Source organism: Furipterus horrens, unplaced genomic scaffold (assembly GCF_987537825.1).
Source record: "Furipterus horrens unplaced genomic scaffold, mFurHor1.1.pri manual_scaffold_10, whole genome shotgun sequence".
In the NCBI taxonomy this organism is placed as follows: Eukaryota; Metazoa; Chordata; class Mammalia; order Chiroptera; family Furipteridae; genus Furipterus; species Furipterus horrens.
This window is the reverse complement of record NW_028327180.1, coordinates 28,872,244-28,879,307: the sequence shown is the minus strand read 5'-3', so window position 1 is coordinate 28,879,307 and position 7,064 is coordinate 28,872,244.

Below are 7,064 nucleotides of genomic sequence, written 5' to 3'. Positions count from 1 at the left end.
ACATACCAGGTAGGAATGGCTACAAGTGAGAGAATGCCCAGTGACAGTCAGTTAAGCACATGGAGCTATTTCCTCGATAATAAGAAGTCCAGAAATTAGAGGTTTCAGAGGCTCAAAGATGATGGCAGCTGCTGCAGCAGCAGCAATCCTTTGGGAAAAAGAGAAGGCGAAAGGGCAGTGATTGCATCAGGAAGGAGAATATTTTCCCAGGAACATCACTGTGGTCTTCTGTTTTTGTCACATTATTCTGAACGCTGTCCTGTGTCCCTTGTGGCTGGAATGTTGTAGGGAGAAGGTCTTGGAATGTAGGTTGGGTCAGCCCCTCAACATTGTCTGCCACAGGGGACAGTCAACATTAATGGTCAACTTTGGCCAGCATGCATGGCTTCACCTGATCATGCATGGCCCCACCTTCTTTTGAAATCCCCCATCCTCAAGTATTTCTGGCTGTGACCATGGCAGTAGTACCCCATGTGCTCATAAACAAAGTTCTGTCTGCTCAGCACCACTCTACTCTGGTGCTGTGAGGGACGATGATGTCCACAGGCCCTGCCCTCCACTAGGCCTCTGCTACGGTCCTCTTGCCATTACCATTGAGAAACTAGAAGTCTCCCACCAGCTGGGGCCGCATTCCTTTCCATAGTGGGGAGAACTCAACCTCCTGTCACATACACCTTCTTCCACTCCGTGTGCCTTGTGTTTCAGGAAGCCCCTCCTGAACCCGTTTCTGCACTTGGACCTGTCACCTGAGCTCTTCACTGGTTCTGACCTTGTCCATGGGGCTGGGAAGGTGACCAGAAGCTGGCGATCTTTTCCACAGACATGCCTTTCTCCTTCTTGACATTCACCAAAAAGTACATCCCAGCACGCCCTTCCAGTGGCAAAACATCTCGTGCGAATAGACAGCTATCGAGGGGACTCCATCAGACTCACCTGCCTAGACATGAATCTGTTTCAGCCTGAAAGGACCGCCCTTGCATACCGTTTTCCTGTTTGATCACCTGTGCTAATGCAGCTGGTCTGACTGACCACTAGTTCTATCCTCTCTCACTGCTCAGTATTTGTTTCCCTGGTGGTAGCGTTAGAGCAAAAAGGGGCTATTTTCCCATCAAGAATGAAGACCCAGTTAGAGCCTTTCTTAAGTTCCAGTGGGGCAAAGAAAGCTCCCCCTGTCTTAATTGCTGCCTGCTTAGTTACATGCAGCGGTTGTTGGGATCTTCCTTGGTTAAGATGCAAATGCCAGTTGCTATAACAAAGACTCCAACAGAGCCGTGGTTTAAACAACACAACTTTATTTTTTCTCTCTGGGCTCAGAGCTGTTATGGCACCTCTTCTATATCAAACATCAACTGTTTTATCTTATTGCTTGGACATCCTCAACAGGTGGCTTCAATCCCTGGGCCCTACCTAGATGACTAGCTGTCACCACAATGTTCACACCCAGCCAGTGAAAAGGGGGAAAGTGGAATGGGAGGCAATACTCCTTTTATTTTATGGGCATAGTCAGGAGGTTCTCCATGTAATTTTTGCTTAAATCCCACTAACCTAACTTTTGTCCCATTGCTACATTTACTTGTGAAGGAGGTAGGGAACTGAGGTCTTTGTCCTAGACAGCCACAAGGTCAGCTAGAGTTTCTATTATTAGAACAGGGTTACAGATGTTGGAGAGCAGCTGACAGAATTAGGTATCATGCCCTCGATTGCGAGCCAGAGAGGAGGGTTGTACTTTAGAGCAGTGATTCTCAACCAGGGGCAGCATTCCCCCCCAGAGCATGTCATTGGGTGTCTCAACTGGGGGTAGGGGTGTATGCTACTGGTCTCTATTGGATAATGCTGCTAAACTCTAACTGCATGAGACAGCCCCCCACAATATTAAAATTATTTAGCCTAAAAGGTCAGCAGTACTGAGGTTGAGAAACCCTGCCTTAGGGATATATCTTTATGAAGCCTTAGCCTACCACATGTTAACAATTCCTTTTGGCTTTCATTTCATGTTTTTCTCAAAAAATTTTGAAAGCCACTGTACTTTTCCTGAGATTTTGGTGATATCAATATGCTTCCAATAAATTACAGTTGAGACTTGCTATGGTCTGAATGTTTGTGTCCCCCTCCTCATGACCCCAATTCATGTATTGAATTTCTAATGCCAGGTGTGATGATGGTATGAGGAGTGAGGTCTTTGGGATGGGCTTAGGTCATGAGGGTGGAGCCCTTGTGAACAGGATTAATGCTTTTACAAAGGAGACCCCACAGATCCCCTCCGATCCTTCCACCATGTGACAACAGAATGAAAAGTTGCTGGCTATGAACCTGAAAGAAGGCCCTCACCCAGCCTTCAAGATCAGATTGCGGGCGCCCTTGATCCTGAACTTCCTACCTCCAGAATTTCGAGAAATACATTCCTTTTGTTTATAAGATACCCAGCCCTGGCTGGCGTGGCTCAATTGGTTGGATCATACTCTCATAAACCAAAAGGCTGGATGTTCCATTCCCTGTCAGGCCACCTCCCTAGGTTGCGAGTTAGAACCACGGGCAGGGTATGTATAGGAGGCAATCAATGGATCTTTCTCTCTCTCTCTCCCTCTCCCCCTTGCTCTCTCTTTAAAATCAGAACAAATTAAAAAAAAGATACACAGCCTGTAATAATTTTTTATAGCAGCCCAAATAGACTGAGGCAGAACTGTAAGACAGTTTGCCATGGGTCATTAAAACAAAGGAATGAAACTTGCCAACCATCATGTATGTTTATTTGCACAGTAGCCATTGCCAACCCAGCTTTAGTCCTGAAGAGGAAGATTTCCTTCTTTGGGTTTTCCCAAGCTATTTAATAATATATAATACACCATCAATCCAGAGGAAAGCAGGAAATCTACTCAATTAAAGACAAGTGTAATTTTGTACAATTAATCATAATCTTCTTAAGGGAAATTAAAATAATTTGTTTTTAGTAAGAAGGAACCTATAATTATTCATGAGAGTGGAAAACCCAGTCATTAATATATCATGTTTACTTTGAATGTGGTGACATACATTGCAGTTTTGGCTGTTAGTCTTTGGCATGAAAAAGTACATGTTAAATCTTGTGATTTCTGGTTCTGATCATCTGCTTTGAGGACAGATTAAAAATGTGGTTTGGACATAAATCTCATATAATCAACCTGAGAGACAGCACCAAACCCTCCAGTGAAGTTTCCAACATGAGACGAGGACACTTATTAATAACTCCAGGATTAGTGCTGCAACTTGTCACTGGTTCAGACAGAAGAAGCAGGAAAATGTCACAGTCGCTAGAGTGACCATTCAGGACTTGTGTTCTCTAAATCTGGAAAATCAACTCCTGGGCGTTCTTGCCTGGGATGAGGATATACTGTGTGTCAGCCGTGTATCGTGAAACCGTTTACTATTTTGGGTTGAGATTTAGGCACCATACATTTTTCTTGTGCACAGAAACGAGCAGCGCTCTCCTCATTTCCCATTTCCCTGGGTCCGAGAGACCTTCTAGGTCCTTCATAAAACTGGATAGTCACCTCTCCTAAGACACCTATATCACAGCGACTCAGCTACTATTGTACTTCTGCGTTTTTGTTTCATTTCTGCTTGCTTTACTTTTCACATCTTTTATTTTTGCCTTTCCTATGAGACAGTAAATATCTCGAGGAAAAAATTCCATTCTTATGTGTTGTTTCTCCCATGACATCTCACAGAGTTCCTTACATACACAACACATCTTTATCGACTATTGTGTTTTCGCTTTTCCTAATGTCATGGTTATTAAGCATGCCCTGGGAGCCACATTACACTCGTCACCATTAAAGATTGTATGCCATTACTTTGCTTTTAATTAGGAATACACAAGAATTTGGATCATAACAGAATAGAGAACAGAAGAACTGGATGTTAAGATTATGAAATATTTTAAATAGGGGAAATAAGCGTACATATACACATTAGGATAGTATACAGAATCTTACTTTGTTGTATCTGCTGATATTTAGTAAAGACCATTTAAAGCCAAATGCATATGAAATGTTAAGCTTATGTGGCAGTGAAGCAAAGCTTTTTAATATCTCTTCATTTGTGAGGTGGAAGGAGCATAGCTCTAGCAACCAAGACAACACCCAAACCCTGGTCACATGTCACCACTTATTAGATGTGTGTCTGTGATCAAGTGACATTAACCTCAACCAGCCTCACTTCCCTTCTGCCTGAAATGGGGATTATTGATATCCTCCTTTCCAAGGCTGTTGTGCATATTAAATCAAAGGAATTCACACATAAATTACCTAGCAGCCTGTCTGAGATACAGGAAGTGATAGGTATCAGAAGAAGGAAAATATTTGAAGAAAAGAATGCTTTTTAAATGAGAAATCAGAAGAATGAAATAAGACAAGGCTCTAAATGGTGATTGCTGAACCATGGTTCTCTGTGCACATGCCCAGGTCCCACTGAAATAAAGTACTGCCAATTATTAATAATTCTGAAGTGAAGCATTGTGCTAAGTGCTTTATATAAGATCAACTCATCTTATGCTGGTAAGAGATCTGAAATGAGTATTACTTCCCCATTTTATTGATAAAGAAATTTTAACCATGAGAGTTTAATAATTTACTCAAAAACTTATGGTACAGCCAGAATCAAACTCAGAGTCTAATATTAGTTAAACACCAAGCTTTATTGCCAGTCGCATATTTACCCATAGAGTCTTGCCTAAAGTATCACACTAAGTCTGTTTTGGCAGAAAAGTATTTATGTTTTTGTATGTCACTTTCTAAACAAATTGTTTTCAATCAATTTATGTCTATTCAGCAGAAGCAAAAATGAATACTTCCCATAATTTTGGTTAAGGATAACCCGCTTCATACTCATTTACAGTATTTTAAATTATTATGGTATTATTATTATTATGGGTTACTGTTCTAAATTAGCCAAATTAATATGTCATTTTTTAAAATAAAAAGCTGAATTTCCCATTTTTTCTACTCATAGTTTATGTAGGGACCCATAAATATTGGTTTCTTAACTCCCTAACTTAATCAAATTATGATACTAATTCTTAGAGGGGAATGATTATTTTTATAATATTGGCACCAGCTCCCTTAAAAGAGCTCATATACCTCTCCACAAATATTATCACCTCCTTTTCCATTTCTCTACATATTTCCATTTCTCTACTATATATTCTCTACATATTTGTGTTCCTTGTTTGCAAACATGAAGATAATACTACTTTTCTCCATCACAGTTTGTTGTGAGGATAAAACACATGTAAACAGTATACTTGGTATGTAGTATTCAAGTATCCAATGAGAAACAGCAGTTATCCCACTAATGTCTTGCTTTTACACACACACATGTCCATATAACACACATGTAATGTACACATCCCTATAATAGAATAAACATAGCTATAATACAAGAGTATATATATTACATGTATGTATGCACACACACACTCCTCATTCCCTGGCAGAAGTCTGAAGCTTTGTGCTCCCTTAGCACTTTGCCCACATTTATATTATAGCCCTCATGATGCTGCATTGTAAGTTACTTATACAGTTTCATTCACAACATGTGAGCTCCAGGAATCCAGGTCATTGTCCGCCTTATTCTCTTATCCCCAGAGCTCTGTGTCTGGTATTGGGGATGTTCCTGAGGTCACAACTGACTGATGTTTGGATAGGTAGACTCTAGGTGATTCTTCACTATTGGGTTGTCATTTACTTAACACTTGGCTCTCTGTTAAATTCACATGTCTCTACGTGACTTAATGTTTCATACCATCATATTATTAACCTCATAGTGCAGATGGATTTCAAAGTCCTGCCTGAAAGTAAGCCTTAGCAGGAGAATAGGAGAGAGAACTTAGGAGTCTGGATGTCTGTGAGCGATCAGCAAGTGAGGAGGGTGAGTTTTATAATCTTCATACTTTTGTCCTAGAAGAGTTCTCAGGGTAACATTTCTCTCCCCAACTCAACACATATGCTCAGCAGTGGTGTGGGACATTATCTAGCAGTGCTGCGCAGCCTGGTTGTGGTAGGGAGGAAAGCAAACAGTCATGTTGTACAATATTAGTCACCTGGGGCTGCCATAACAAATCCCACAGACTGGATGTCTTAAATAACAGACATTAATGTTCTCATAGTTCTGGAGGCTGGGCAGTCCAAGGTCAAGATATCGTCATGGCTTGTTTCTGGAGAGGTTTCTCCTCCTGGCTTGCAGATGGTTGCCTTCTCGCTAAGTCCTCACATGTCCTTTCCTGTGTACACACATAGGGAGAGAGATAAAGGGAGAGAGAGCACTCTGGTATCTCTTTTTCATATAAGGATACCAGTCCTATGGGATCAGGGCCTTACTCTTACTATAGAGGGAAGGTTTGTGTCTCCCCACAACTCCTGTGTTGATATCCTAACCCTAGTGTGATGGTATTAGGAGGAAGGGCCCTGGGAGGTAGTCAGGGTCTGAGAGCAGAATCCTTATGAATGGGTTTAGTGCTGTAATAAAAGAGACCCCAGAGGGCTCCTTTGTCCCTTCTGGTGTGAGAGGTTACAGGGAGAAGATGGCTGTGTATGAACCAAGGAGAGCATACTCACCAGACAGTGAACCTGCTGGTTGCTTATTTTGGACTTCACAGTGCCCAAGAGTGTGGGAAATAAATTTGTTGATGAAAAGTCATTCAGTCTATGGTAATATGTTACAGACGCTAAAATGGACTAAGACAGCTCTTATGACCTGATTTAAGTGGAATTACCTTCTTAAAGGCTCTATTCCAAATACAGTCACATTGAGGTAGGAGCTTCAACATAGGAATCTTGCGGGACACAGTTCAGTTGTAACAATCAATCCCAACAGGAAATCTAGTTATTCTTTGTAATATTTCTTAGTTATTACTCATTTACTTTATGAACATTATATCCTCAAAGAAGCCTTCTCTAACCTCAGATTTCACTTTGGATCACAGCCCCCAGTTATGCCCTTTGCTAGCAGCCTGTACTTCCCCTTGATAGGCCTTCTCACTATTGCAATTAAATAGTAATTGCATGATTAATAGTTTAATGTCTTTCTTT